The sequence below is a fragment of the Magnolia sinica genome, chromosome 16 (assembly GCF_029962835.1).
Source record: "Magnolia sinica isolate HGM2019 chromosome 16, MsV1, whole genome shotgun sequence".
Lineage (NCBI taxonomy): Eukaryota > Viridiplantae > Streptophyta > Magnoliopsida > Magnoliales > Magnoliaceae > Magnolia > Magnolia sinica.
Window position 1 is genome coordinate 67,230,219 of NC_080588.1, and position 15,669 is coordinate 67,245,887.

Sequence of the window (15,669 nt, forward strand, 5' to 3'; positions counted from 1 at the left end):
AAAACAAAATTCATCATTTCACAAAATTTCTCTGTTCCTCCCATGCCTAAGACAAATATCATTTATGAGCAACACTCAAACAATCATATGCTATTGAATTCCTCCAAATTGGAGTGAATTTTTGCATATCTGTTCCCGCCAAAGTGTAACCGCTGTACAATATGTCAATATATTTCATTACAAATAAGTCGCAGTCATAACCATTTGTTTGCTTTGGTGTTGATCTCTCTTCTATGGCGGTCCGGCTCTTCCCGTCGAGCACAAACATGTCACTTGTGGCATGAAATATAATGGGGAACCCCTCGGTAATCAACTTAATCTTTTCCTTGTACTTCGTGAGTGTGTTCATATATAAACTATTGTACAGAACGATCTCTCGTTTTCTTGGGTAGATCACCATAAAAAATCAATGCGCATTATCGTGGTTGATGGGTACATACACCTGTCCACGTTTTAAAAAATAATATTTTATTAAAGATATGATAGAAAAAGATACAGTTAGCGTTGATTATTTGGGACAAAAACATTACGACATCCTTGTGCTTATTGGTGTCAACTATCCTTGCAAACACTTCTCCTAAATCTTTCTTATAAATTGAATGTTTTTTGAAGTACCTCTCTCGTATTGTATTCATTGTGGGAGGAATTTTCGGTATAGATAGGTCTCCAATCTTAAGCCTAGTTATAAGGGCGAAGTCCATTTTTGTGAATTTCAAAGGCATCCCCCGTATTTCAAATACAAGGTTGCCTCTACATCTTGCAAAAAGAATGTGAAATAAAGCTCATATGAATATAAAGGGTGAAGTGTGCAACAAAAAAGAAAATGGGGACTGCCTAAAAAGATTTAGCCGGCTATCGTCCTTTTCCAACCCACACTTAACCATATCAAACCACTATCTAAGTGAACACTTGCATGATAGGTTTGAGACTCCATCAAAAGAATGAACACTTACAAGAATGAATTGCAAAATATAATAAAAATAAAGTTTAATAATTAGTTTTGTAAAGCAAGATGTAAAAAATTAAAAATAATTTAAGTCGTTCAAGCACTTCATAAGAATATTGCTAGTCGGCGATCTTCACCAATGAAATTCATGTTCGGCTCAGTGAATTTCATGTGAGGCTTGGTCAATCTCATGCTACGCGCTGTCAATTTCATGTGAGCCTCGGTCAATTTCATGTGAAGCTCAGTGAATTTCAAGTGAGGCTCGGTGAATTTCATGTTCGACTCAGTCAGTTTCATGAAAGAAATTGACCAAGCCTCAAATGAAATTGACCACGCTTAATATGAAAATGACCGAGCCTCACATGAAATTGATCGAGCCTAGCATGAAAATGACCAATTCGAACATGAATGAAATTGATGTCTTCAACTGAGTTAAATTGACTGTGAACATCGTGAAATTAACCGAGGACTCAGTTAAATTGGCCGAGCCTCAAATGAAATTGATAGCGATTAACATGGAATGCACTGAGCCTCACATGAAATAGACCGAGCCTAGCATGAAAATGATCGAGCGAAACATGAGTGAAATTGACCGAGGATTGAAAGAAATTGACTAGGCCTCAAATGAAATTGAACGCACTTAATATGAAATTCACCAAGCCTCACATGAAATTGACCAAGCCTAGCATGAAAACGACCGAGCTGAACATGAGTGAAATTGATCGCGAACATCGTGAAATTGACCAAGTTGAACATAAGCCATTGACTGCAAACTGAGTAAAATTGACCGCGAACATCGTGAAATTGACTGAGGACTTAGTTAAATTGACCGAGAACTTAGTGAAATTGACCGCAAATATTGTGAAATTGACTGAAGACTCTGTTAAATTGACCAAGCCTCAAATGAAAATGACTGAGAACTTAGTGCAATTGACCATGAACATCGTGAAACTAACCGATAACTGAGTGAAATTAACCAAGAACTTGCTTAAGTTGGTGCTTAAGTTGGTGAAATTGACTGATGACTAAGTGAAATTGACCGCGAACTGAGTTAAATTGAATGATAAGTGAATAAAATTGATCGAGAACTCGCTCGTGAAGTTGTCGCTTAATTTCCGCAAGTTCTCGGTTAACACAATGTCAATTTCAAGTAGTTATCGGTCAATTTGACTCAGTCCTTGGTCAATTTCACACAGTTCTCAGTAAAGATGTCAATTTTAAGCAGTCTTAGGTTAATTTCACTTACGCCTCGGTCAATTTAGCTCAGTTCGTGGTTAATTTAGCTCAGTTCATGGTCAATTTAACTCAGTTCACGGTGAATTTTAGTAGTCCTCGGTTCATTTCATTCGGTCTTCGTTCAGTTACACTTTGGTATTCGTTCATTGATTAAAAAAAAGCATCAACGTTGGCCATTTGAGCATTAAATTTGCATCGTTTTTCAACTCATGCCATAAAATGTATAAATAAAATAGCCGAACTATGGACGGTGGAGATATATCATATAAAATATGGTGGGGTCCACATAACGAAGTCGAGACATTGAAATATACTTACCATTCATGGCTTCTTTGATGGGAGCACTATTTTTGACCTATCTTGGGTTAACAAAACTCGAAAATGACATATGTGGTAAGTGTAATTTTGACCAAAAGAAAAATATACTGAAAATTGAAATTTTACTGCTAGGATAGATAATCAGAAAAATGAGAAAAAATTTAAAAATGAAGGTTTTACTGTGAGGGTGGACAACCACAATAAGAAGAGAAGGATTCGGAAAATGAAGATTTTTTTTTTTTTTTGATGGAATAAACAATCACAGAGAAAAGAGAAAAAACAGGGAACATGAGAATTTTTCTGTTAAGGTTTAACAATGTGAGGGGAATAGTAGCAAACTGCGTTTCCGATAAGGTGGGGAATTTTGGTCCAGTAAAAAGGCTTCCGTACAGAAGGACCATAGTTTACTACAGTAAGTTTGGTCGGGCAGAGTACGGTAGGTGGCTTAAATGTGAGGCCTACACCGGAAAAAAGTCGTTAGAAAATTAGTATAGTCCATTCATCCGGTGGGCCACCCAACATGGAGTGTCGATTGTCGGCTAACGTTTTCTAACCGTTTGTTTCTTTCTGTACACATGAAGCTTACTTGATGAGCACGTGCTGAGGAGGATTTAGACAGGATCCGCTGATGAATGTCTTGGATCCCATGCACACGTGCGAAGTAGACGTGCAAGGCTCCTGTGCTAGTAGTGATCCAGCCCATTCATCCGGTGGGGCATGATAAATGAACGAGAACATGCCAATTACAGAGACCCTATCTACAAGCACTAAAACACAAAACGCCTCACCATGATGTATGTATTTCATCCATTACGTTCATCCATTTTTAAAGATCATTTTAGGGATTTATTCCAAAAATTAGAGGTATATAAATCTCAGGACCACACCACATGAAAACAGTGGTGATTGGATATCATCATTAAAATCCTCCTAAGGCCCAGTGTACTGTTTATTTGACATCCAATCTGTTTATTAGGTCATACAGGCCCAGATGAAGGGAGAAAACAAAAATCATCTCGATCCAAAACTTTTATGGCCCCAAAATGTTTTTAATGGTTGACGCTCATTCAACACTGTTTCCTGTAATGTGGTCCATTTCAGATTGGGATATACCTCATTTTTGGTCTCGTGCCGTAAAATGATCTTTAAAAATAGATGGACGGCATGGATGAAACACATACATCATGGTGGGGCTCACGGAGCACAGACCACCGGCCCCAATCCGTTCCCGATCCATGACGCCCAATGTATCAGGTGGGCCACGCATGTACTAAGAGATGGCGTACATGTGTCACTCACCTGATGAGTAAGGCCGGCAGAAACATGCAGTCAGACACTTTCCTTGTATACTCGGGTTTTCAATTCTCGTAAATGAAGCCAATGCTTCAGCAATCCATGCCGCTGGTCTGTTGTGGCCTACTGTGGATAATTGATATTTGAAAGTTCTTTCTCACAGAACGATCATGACCTTCCAATTTGTGTCCTACAAATAGACGGCTATGGGAGAAATATAGAAATAGTCCACATGATTGGTGGATAGGATTCTCCAATCTGGTAGATTTTCAGGGCATGGTGCATCCACGATGGGACACAACAGAACCATGGTCTGGATTACAAAAGCATGCGCTGCACTTCTCTGAATAGCAAACGTGCATATACCATCGAAGGTTCATGTCTCCACGTGTAATTCCTAGATCACCCACGAGTGTGCCAACTAGCACGTGTGAAGCGTTTGTCTTTGGCCCTTGAAGATGAAACGTGTCGATTGAGCGTGCACTTACTTAAAACCAGCCATTGATGTTTATTTCACATGTGGTGTGACCCACTTGGGTTTTGGATCAGCCTATATTTTGGGCTGACATCCTAAGAATAAACGATGGACGGAGTGGATGTGACACACATCATGGTGGGCCCCACAGATCTTGTTGCACACGCTTGTTGTGGGAAATTAGCTAGAGTGCCCTCTCCTCCGCACATATGGGAGTGGTGAATGTATGAATCAGGACCGTCCATCTAGTGGACACTACTTGGATGGACATTTGACTCTTTTACAAAATAGTGCAAAAAATCCAACCATCAAAACATTACAGAAACGAAAGCATTTGCCTTTCTCTGACGTGGATGGAACGACCTTAGATCCACACCGTCCATCAGGTGGGCCACCATGTGTTTGGAACGGGGGCTGATGCGCAACACAGGTGGGCTACACTATAGTAAACAATTGAGGTGGTAAATCTCACCATTAAAATCGTAAAGATTGTGTTTAGGGTCCACCATGATATGTGTATTCCATCCAGTCCACTCATCTGACATGATACATAAGGATCAATGTATTTATCAAAAATCAGAATATTCTGAGACTCATGCTTTCCACACCACCTGAATTTAGAGGTTTAAGGAACGATTTTACACTCTTCCGTATGGTGTGGCCCACCAAAGTCATGGATTATAATACTTTTAGGATCCATGGTGAAAATGCAGTGGCACACATGATTAACGGGGTGGATCTTATTCTTTTTTTGTCCCACGTGTCTCTTAGTTAGTGCAATTCAGGCCGTCCGCGTACATCCCAAAAATTCTTCAACGGTTTCCATCCAATGGAAAAAATGTGCAAAAAATCAGTAGACACCAACCTCAGATTTTCTTATTTTTCATATTAAAAGCTATCTGAGAAACGTTACAGAAAACGGACGGTCCCGATCGATCTATACCTCGACCAAATGAATGAAACTCACGCGATTCTACTGTATTTATTCGGTACTTTGTTCTACTGTATAATCTCCAGCGAAGAGTAAGAAACACGCGAGCTACGATTTTTGGGAAGTCCTCCGACACACCTGCCATTTTTCCTAACCCGAAAAAGCGCTGCTTATTTCCGGCGCGCATGTGCACGATAGCCTTTTCCATTTCTCTTCTGAATTTTTATACAGCTTTCACCTCTTTTGATTTTTATATAAAAACTCATTCTTCTTTTTTCGGTTCGGAAAGAAAGGAAGGAGACCCAAACAGAGACAGAGAGAGAGAGAGAGAAGAAATGAAGAAGAAGAAGAAGAAAAAGAAGAAGAACGGAAAATATCGTGATTTGAGGAGCTTCGGTTTTCTCCAAACAGGTCAGATTTCTTTCAAAAAAAAAAACCAAAATGAGTTTTTTTATTTTTTATTTTTTTATTTCAGACCATTTTCATACTGAAAATTGACATTTGCACCCCTTTTTTTGATACCCAAACACCCCTGCAGTTGCTTTGTAGAAGTATAGGGGGTGTAATGTAAAAAAAAGTAGAGTGTGTATAGAGTCTCTCTTGAATGTTTAACATGCATTGGTGTTTTTATTTTGCGCCTGTCGCGACTGAGGAGCGTGCGTGTGTCGCTTCTCATAGGGGCCCACATAATGAGAAGGTTCGATGATTTCAGTCATCCATATTCTAGTTGCCACCATAAATGATTATCTGTTCCATAATCATGTTTCAGCGATGATCTTGACCTTTGATTTTTAAAATAGAATGCAAGCCATTGATAATTCTTTTCTTTGTTCTAAATTCATGTACCGATAGTGTAGTTTCAATCATCTGTTCGGCGTAAATTTCATGTATTTTCCCGTATATAATAGATTCCACTCCACGGACGGTCCTGATCACTGGATCACTCAGAATATGGGACCCAGTGGAGGGCGACAGACGCTGGATCCAGAGTCGCGGCGGAGGTAAAACGAACTCTTTTAGATTGCTGTTGACGTAGTTATAAGACCACAACTGCCACTCGGTTTCTACAAATGGCAAGCTAGTTATGATGTGGTTACACGTTAATAACAAAACAACACGGGTTTATTTTGGGAAATTAAAAGATGGAATGAAATCGCGTCCGCCACGAGTCGTTTTGCAATATGCAGTGTACTTTCATCAGTTCGAATTCGAAACGAGATTTTTGCCGGTCCAGCTTTGCCGGTCCGCACACGAGTGTACAATCAACTAATGCACACGTCACCAAATATGCCAGCGTGGCATACAAGTAATATATCCAACCCATCCATCAGAAGAACTTCACTACGTTGATTCCCACTCCCAAGAATTAGGTCAGTCCATCAGTCAGGTGGTCCACAGGACAAATGTACGGTTTCTAACCCATCCACTTATTTCTAAGATCATGGCACAGTTACCGAGTAGACCATCTTTATCTTTCAGCTGTAGTATCTACAAGGTAAGGTCCACATGATGGATGGCTTAGATATAGCATCTACGGTCGATTAGCTACTGACAGGTTGAGTAGCGAGACCCGCTACTGAAGTGACGTCACCAACTTCTGTGGGCCCCACCATGGTGTATGTTTTGTATCCACACCGTCCATTCATTTTGAGAGATTATTTTAGGGCATGATACAAAGAACAAGGCAGATCCAAGGCTGGAGTGGACCCCACCACAGAAAGGAGAGAGTGACACCCACCGTTGAAACCTTCCGAAGGTCCACCGTGACGTTTATTTGAGATCCAACCTGTTCATGTATTAACGCAGACATGAGAGAAGGGAAAACACAAATATCAGCTCTATCGAAAACTTTTGTGGCCCTCAGAACTTTTTAACGGTGGGCGTCACTCTCCCCACTGTTTTCTGCGGTGAGGCTCACTCGGGCTTTGGATCTGTCTCATTCTTTGGCTGATGGCCTAACATGATCTCTCCAAATGGATGGACGGTGTGGATACAAAACATACATCGTGGTGGGGCCCACAGAAGTTGGTGACGTCATTTCAGTATCGAGTCTCGCTGCTCAACCTGTCACTCGCGTACTAGCTGACTGGTAGAACTGCAACTCATCCTATCAGTCCTTTTATTTTAAATAGTAATTTTCACTAGATGGTTAGTGGCTCTGTGGGGCCCACCGTGATGTAAGTGTTTTATCCACGCCGTTTACCGCTTTTATCAGATCATTTTAAGGTATGATACTAAAAATTAGGCAGGTCCAAATCTTAAGTGGACCACAAAGTGGGGATTGAACGTCTACCATTAAAAACTTCTTGGGAGCTGGAGAAGTTTCGGATCAAGCTGATATTTTTGTTTTCACTTCATCCACTTCTACATGACCTTATTAATAGGTTGGATGGTAAAAAAACACATCACGTTGGCCCTTAGAAAGGTTTGGACGGTACGTGTCATTATCGGTACAGCTTCCTTTGGTGTGGTCCACTGGAGCTGTGGACTTGTCTCATTTTTAGGATCATGCTTTAAAATGATCTGATAAAACCGGGGAACGGAGTGGATAAAATACTTACATCACGGTGGGCCCCACAGCGTCCATGGTTAGTTGGGTTTGCTGGGCCGTCCATTAGCCAAATAAGCCAGGCAATGGTTTTAAATTAGTGGGCCACAGCCAGGGTGGGCCCCACTCAACCTGAAGTCCACCTGTGGCCCACCATCTAAGCCTCTACTTTGTGATAGATACGCCCTATTTTTCTAATTTTGGTAAAAGAGAAGTACAAAGCTCTACTGTTTTATTACCTAGAGCTGTACTAAATTGACCAAACAATGGTAACTGGGTTTTCCTTATTTAACTCTACGTCAAAAGCAACCTATCATGTTTCGCCACGTGTCATTCTATGTCTCACTGTATCTCGCTATCCGCCACAGTCATTAATGACATCAGCCATATTTTTTTTGTAAGTGCCTCGAGTCGGACGCGGATTCGGTGGATACAGGAGCTAAGTGGATCCGTGACTGTGGGGCCATTTTGATGTATTTGTTTTATATCCACTCCGTTCATCCGTTTTTATAGATCATTTTTTTGGTATGAGCCCAAAAATTAAGAAGATCCAAATATCAGGTGAACCACACCACAGAAAATAGTAACGCCCACCATTAAAAACCTCCTACGGCCCACTGTCATGTTATTTAGCCATCCGACCTGTTGATAAGGTCACACGAACCTGGATGAAGGTAAAAAAACAAATATCAGATTGATCCAAAACTTCTGTGGACGACCAAAAGCTTTTAATGGGGTTCTCAATCAACACTGTTTCTTGTGGTGTGGTCCACCTGAGACTTGGATTTACTTCATTTTTGGGCTCATGCCGTAAAATGACCTGGAAAATGGATGGATGGCGTGGATATAAAACACGTACATCACGGTGGGCCGTACAGTCTCGGATCCACGGAATCCGCTTCCGTTTCAGTCATTGGTGTCCAGTAGTCCATTGGGCCACTCCAACATGTAGTCCTCTGGCCCTCTCAGTTCACATGGTGCCCGTACATTGCCTTGTAACCGTTCATCTGGTGATCCTCGACACTAGACATGTGTGGTTCCGATCATTTAACGTTTGGCCCCACACACGCCCCGGTGGAGTACTCAATTACTGGTAGTCCGGCGGAGTGCTCAATCGTTTCATGCAAAATTATCGCGTCCCCAAACATGACCTCCATGATAAACGGTGATCTTGGTGGGCCCTTCCGTTTGGATGGTTCGGATTTCCTAAAGAAGGGAAAGATTGGCGGAAAAGATGGGGCGGCACTTGGTTAGTTGTACTGCCGAGTTGCATGGGACACTGGAGCAGGTGGAAATCGAATGCCGTTTTTGGCAATTCTCAGCCTTTCATTTTAGTTGCATAAATGCAGTAATAAAATCTAATTTCCGGAAGTGTCCTTTGTGGCAGGTCTTCCACTGCCACACTCAAAAATGTCTCTGCTTTGAACATAGGGTTATGATAGTTCATGGTGGTGACTCTTCAACCGTACACATGACATTTGTGTACGAAAATCCAGACCGTCCTAATCTATGACCCAATAATGGATGGATCATAACCTAAAGTTAGAACTGAGAAAACGATATAAAACATTTGCTTTTACTGTTTTAATTTTACCATACATTTTGTGGGCCTCAAAAAGATACTTACTATTGCTTCGTCAGCTTTAATTTTGAAAATTCCCCATCTATAACATGCCCAACAATTTGGATGGCTTGGATAGCCGTTGGTATTTCCATGTGTCAGGGGATGAGTCAGCACCTTTTTTTTAAATGGTGGTGAACTATTGCAGGAGTTTATCCATATATATACAATGGAGAAACTGAAGGTTTCAAGTCCATCCGGTTGGACTATAAATTACAGTACACCCAGTTCTAACCGTTTATTTTTTACGAAATCCAAACCGTCCAATAGGTGGGTCCTATCCTGGTAATCATCTTATCACAAAATCATTCATATCCACAGATCCATTGAACCAAACTTGTATTTTTCTATTTCTCAATGGATGGATATTGATTTCTATGGTGTGGTCCACCTGATGTGTGTATATGATTGATTTTTACTATTAATGTTTCTCGTTGTGGGGCCAACCTATTGGAATGGCTGGATTTCAGGTTCACTTGACAGGTTCGAAATTATCCTCTGGGTGGGCCATACCTTGCGGTGAGTTGAAACCTCCTCGCGGATAAATGATCTAGTTCGCCATGTTTTCACCTACTTGAATCTGGACCTGAGTTGGCATCCAAATGATCTATCTGGACCGTCCATTAGGTCAAGGATACTCTTCTTAGGTTTATTGGAAAGATTTATAGTGATCGGATGATCAGGACCATTGAAACAGTAAACAAAATGGTTGGTAGAGATTTTACATAAATGATAGGTCGGGTAACTACTTAAGACATAGGTGAAGAAGTGTGGAGCGGATATAATGGACGGTCCGGATTGATGATGTGGATGGCAGTGAATCCACATGCAAGTGGGTGCATGGAAAGATTTACATGCAGCTGTTTTTACTGTAGTATGCAGTGTTATGTCGTCTGAAAACCTGAGACCTGACAAATGTCATTGAATGCATCTTTCCTCCGCTTCTTTGGGGTCTCTTTCTTTCTTCTCTGCCTGTTTTTGGGTATTTGTAGCTGGGCCCCACCACCCAAATACATTCGGTAGCTCGCGTAACCACTTTAACGCACTTGGGTCTCTTCGTTTCACAATAGTAAGTGGGCCCCACATTTTCGCACTGTCGGAATTAAATGGGCCGGATTGATCTTAACCGTCCGTTTGTAGACTGCATGATACGGCCCACCATATCTGTATGATCTTTTTTCGCTCTTTGATTTTGCAACATGGCCCACTAGATGAACGGTTTTGAGGATGGTTAGTGTGTAAGTTTTGGAGTGGTCCTGCGAGTTACTTATGTATTCCTCTTTTCTTTTGAAACACTTTGGGAATGTGGTAGAGCCATCTCTCCCTAACCATTTACCTTTTTTAAAAAATCTACTGTTACATTGAATAGCAGTGATCGGACGGATAGGAACATTCGGCGCAAATATATTTTTAACCATTTTCTATCCACCGTAGGATAAACAAGATGTATGGTCCAAATTTATATATGTCCCTGCCACGTGTTTCATTGCAGAGATGGATGTACCATATTTCGGTTCAGCCGTCTCTACCATACCGTTCCCACGTACCACTTTTTGGTCGTCGTCTATTTTGTTTGACTTCCGGCACGGCGGGTCAGGAGAGTTAAAAAATAAAGGATTTTTTATAAAATAGTACCTCGTTATTATAATATTTACACTCCGCCGCCTGTTAAGAACTTTTTCATTAAACTACCCGTTCGTTTATGTAATTATAAAATTAGCTGATGATTTTTGTAAATGACGTAAATGACCTTGTGATGGAATTTAAAAGGCAAGCATTTCATTCATGTTTAACATATGATTAGGTATAAGATGGCCCATCGGTAGTTTATGGTTTTAGATGATGATGCCGAGGTTTTAGATTATGAGATTACTAATGATACATCTAGCAAGATGAAATTAAAGAGAGATGCCTTGAATGAGATCCGGATCATTTACCAAGTGCACCTTATGGTGGATGCTCGAACCCTAGTTGAAAAATATCTTGCGGGTCCACTAATTAGTTGGACAACACATGCCCAATAAAATGGATGGTTAAGAATGATATTGACTCTTTATGTATGGTTTAAATGTTGGTACACTTGGTGAGTTGTTGCTTGATTTTCACAACATTGGATAAATTAGTTGAGTAGATTGATCATATATGCTTTTAACCTCACATTCGAGTCTTACATCTGACAAGTTACAGCACATTAAATTACAGTGTATAATTGAACTCTCCGTTGATATACATTAATATGTCATATTCTAATGGCTCAAGCTTAATAGATTATGGTCAAGTGTTTGAATCCCGATAATAGCAAATATACCTCCATTGATATATTCACAAACTCCGTGAGTATCCCTCGACCCTTGCCTAGTATGTTTCTGCGGGATTCAAACACTTCACCTTCCACTATAATACCGTGTCAAATAACCACTTGCTCTCTTAAAGCTCGTGGTTGTTCGACCATCCAAACTTAATTTTGCTATAGACGAACTTTACCATCAAAATCATTGCAATAGGATAACCATCTAATTTCAAAGTTAAAATTTGACCACTAATTTTTATAAACGTCCATTTTTACGGTCACCAATAAGATGGTTAGATTTTGGGCCATGCTCCATTCACGCATATGATTTCGACAATCTAGATTGGTGTATACATATTCCTAGTTGCATATATAACTTAAAATTCAGAGATTTGGCACCCGGTTCTAGTCATTAGATACTCTGCCGGAGTGTGAAGTTTGATAAACAGGCAACACGAAATTGTTCTCTTGGCGAGCCCACTGTCCCTAAGCCATGATTCCCTTCAATTATAATCGCGACAATCTTGTTGGGTCTTGTATTAACTGAATCCGTCTCCATCAATGGCTAAAGTTCGTAAATATAACTTCCCCTTCCCTATTTACTGTCTCCTAAAATAAAATTGGTTGAACGATCCTAAACTCGGAATAGTATTCACTCGGCATTTTTTTCATTTACAAAAACGATTTTCTTAATCTATAGTGAAAGTATGGAAGTGATAGTTACCTCTAATGAGGTAGGTTGATGAAAAGCATTTTTAAAAAGTACTGTAAAGCAAATAGGATAATAAAGTGGTATTATTTTGTAAAAGATCAATTAAAAGATTCAAATGACGAATCCTGCGTCCACGTTCAGGATCTGGGCCGTTCATCACGGCGGACCCACTTGGCCATAACCTAGCAGTTGCACCATTCCAGGATTGTCGTTAGTTTAGGAGTGTTTATACGTCAGCTACTATTTTCTAAATGGTACCCCACAATCTATTTAATACCCAAGATGTTCATAAAATGTTAGCATTTCATGTTTGCATTCATGCATACCACATCGAAGGGCCATCAGATCAACGGCCTAGATCAAGAGAACACGCATCCCACTTAAATAAATATAGAATTTAAGGACACCATGTTAGGATCTGTGGAGCTTGATCATCTGAGAAGTATTGTTCATCCAACTATTACTGTCATAAGTTAATCTCACAAGGGTTTTTGAGGGGCATTGCCCCTTTACTTTGGGGGTATGAGGGTTTTGACGTCAATTTAGAGAGCAATTTTGTAATTTCACAAGGTGTTTTATGTAAACCCTAATTTGTTTGGGTAATATATATTCTGATCTAAAAAAGAGAGAATGATTATTTGCATTAGGAGCTACTTCTTCATTTCTTATGTTTATTTTTCCTTGAAGCATAGTGGTTTGACTCGTGAATCCATGGATGTATCAAAAGGAAACCATCTAAATCCCTATGTTATGATTTGCATCTTGTTTCTTTGTCTTCTTTTAATTTCAATATTGCTATGCGTGTGGTCAAGAATTTTTTTTTTTTCTCCTGACATATTGTCTATCAAAGTTAAAGCATAGTGAATCGGTGTATGAATCCATGGATGTATTGAAAGGGAACCATGTAAATTCCTGTGTTATGGTTTGCATCTTTTTTCTTTGTTTTCTTTTAATTTTGAAATTGTTACGTGTTTGGTTAATTAAGAAGAAATCCCCTAACATATTATTTGTCGAGGTTACTTAGGTCAGCTTAACTACTGGCTCTACATAATAGAAAGTAATATTGGTGTTGTCTTTTTGAAAAGACCAAAGTGACCTATTGTTGGCCTATTTTGCAGGGACAATATGGGAATTTCGTAAAGAGTGACCATGCGTGGAATGAAACTGAAATCCTATTGTCAAAGAAGCTCCTTCCTTCCATTTTAGATATTGGCGCATGGTGGCTCAATCCTTTTAGGAAACATTGTGTTATTAGGGTTTATCTTCCCAATACATGTTTCTATGCTTCTCTTTAATTTGCAATAATTTCAAACTTGATACATAAGGTTGGTGTTGCATAAATTCAAAATACAAGAAATTATAGTGGTACACTTTTATCATAGACTCCCTGTTCCATTCATATGGGGCCCAGGCTTCTGCAATCTAAACCGTCGGTTCGATGCACCCCGTGGTAGATAAGGATCAAAGATTGAAATCAGTTCCAATGTACCATACCAATCGCCACCGGAAACGGATTGGCTACTCCCCCTGACACCAGCCCCGTGGCCGGTGGTCAGTGCTCTATGGGCCCCACCATGATGTATGTGTTTCATCCATTCTGTTCATCCATTTTTAAAGATCATTTTAGTGCTTTAAACTAAAAAAGGAAGAAGGATATAAATCTTAGGTGGACCACACCACAGGAAAACAATAGTGATTGGATATCCATCATTTAAATCCTCCTAAGGCCCACTGTACTGTTTATCTGACATCTAATATGTTGATTAGGTCACAAAGACCCAGATGAAGGTCAAAAACAAAGATCAGCTTCATCCAATACTTTTATGGCCCCCAAAAAGTTTTTAATGGTCGACGTTCATTCAACACTGTTTCCTGTAATGTGGTCTACTTGAAATTGGGATGCACCTCTTTTTTTTTGTGTAATACCATAAAATAATCTAGAAAAATAGATGGACGGCATGGGTGAAACACATACATCATGGTGGGGCCCACAGGGAACCGAACACCAGCCATTGGCTGGTGTCAGGGGGAGTAGCCAATCCGTTTCCATCACCACCGAAGCCAGTTTAAGGTCGAAACGGTTCATATTGGCGACATGTACTAGTTTTGGACAGTTTGGGGTTTAAGATCACAACTTTCAGAAATCTGAACCACTAGGGTTGGATCTTCTAATCTAGGAGATTTTTTGGTGGGGTCCATCAGATCAACGGTGTGGATTGTGGGACCATGGCCTCATGTGTATAATGACTAGGATTAGGACCACATGACTCATGTACCTTATTTAGAACATGCAGCTGTCACGTAGAATAATGAGTTTCGGATATTGAGCAAACAGGCCTTGTCCTGTGTAGGTAGAACTTTCATGTGTTTTCTCTCCTGTCTTTCCTATGCTGTGTTGAAGGATTGTGACTCACCAACCCAATTCTACCCCTTAAAGCTGTTGACTAGCTATGACTCAGTGACTCAGATTGACTCGTTAGTTCATTACTTGAGTTGGGACTCGTCCGAGTCAGGGGTGACTCAGTGAGTTGACTCAGTGTGTCAGACTGAATCGACTCTGACTGAATCTCAGTTGACTAGGACGAGTGGAATCAGACTCGTCTGAGTCATTAAAACCATGTCACGCTCGATCACACACATGCGATAGTCTGACACACGTGAGGTGGCAACATTATTATAGAGGGACGCGGATTGCATCCTACCTCCACCCGTCTTAGCTGGGAACGGGCAGCGGCTTTGAGTGGCCACCATGATGTAGGGGTCTTATCCACACATCCATCCATTTTTTTCCTATCATTTTAGATTATAAGACCAAAATGAGTCAGATTGAAGTCTCACGTGGAGTACACAATAGGGATTAAACTATTACCATTGAAAACTTCTTGGGTGCCACAAGTTTTGGATGGAGTTGATAATTTTGTTTTCTCTTCATCTAGATCTATGTAACTTTATGAATAGGTTGGATGGCAAATAAACATCACGATGGGCCCTAGAAAAGTTTCAAAGGAGAGAATCATTATCACCGCTGCTTCCTGTGGTGTGGTCCACTTGAGACTTGAATTTGCCTCATTTTTGGGCTTATACCTCAATCCTTGGTCCAAACTACTTGCGCCATCATCAGTGGATCATATCAATAGATCAGACTGATCCGATAATCCTAACCATCTGATTTTGTTTGTTGAATTCCACATTGACCAATTGGATGATTTGGAATATTAGGGTTTGGTTTTCTTTATAAATGATGTAATCGGAAGTATGAAGATAATTATTGATTAATAAAATTTCTGAATTTACCTTCT

General features: G+C 40.2%; 1 long non-coding RNA gene across 1 annotated transcript; it reads left to right on the top strand.

The window, feature by feature from the left end:
- The first annotated feature begins 5,340 nt into the window (after nucleotides 1–5,340).
- On the top strand, nucleotides 5,341–13,749 carry LOC131229088 (uncharacterized). The gene is made up of 2 exons (XR_009163172.1): nucleotides 5,341–5,610; nucleotides 13,489–13,749. It is a non-coding gene; the product is annotated as an uncharacterized LOC131229088 (long non-coding RNA).
- The last annotated feature ends 1,920 nt before the right edge of the window (nucleotides 13,750–15,669 follow it).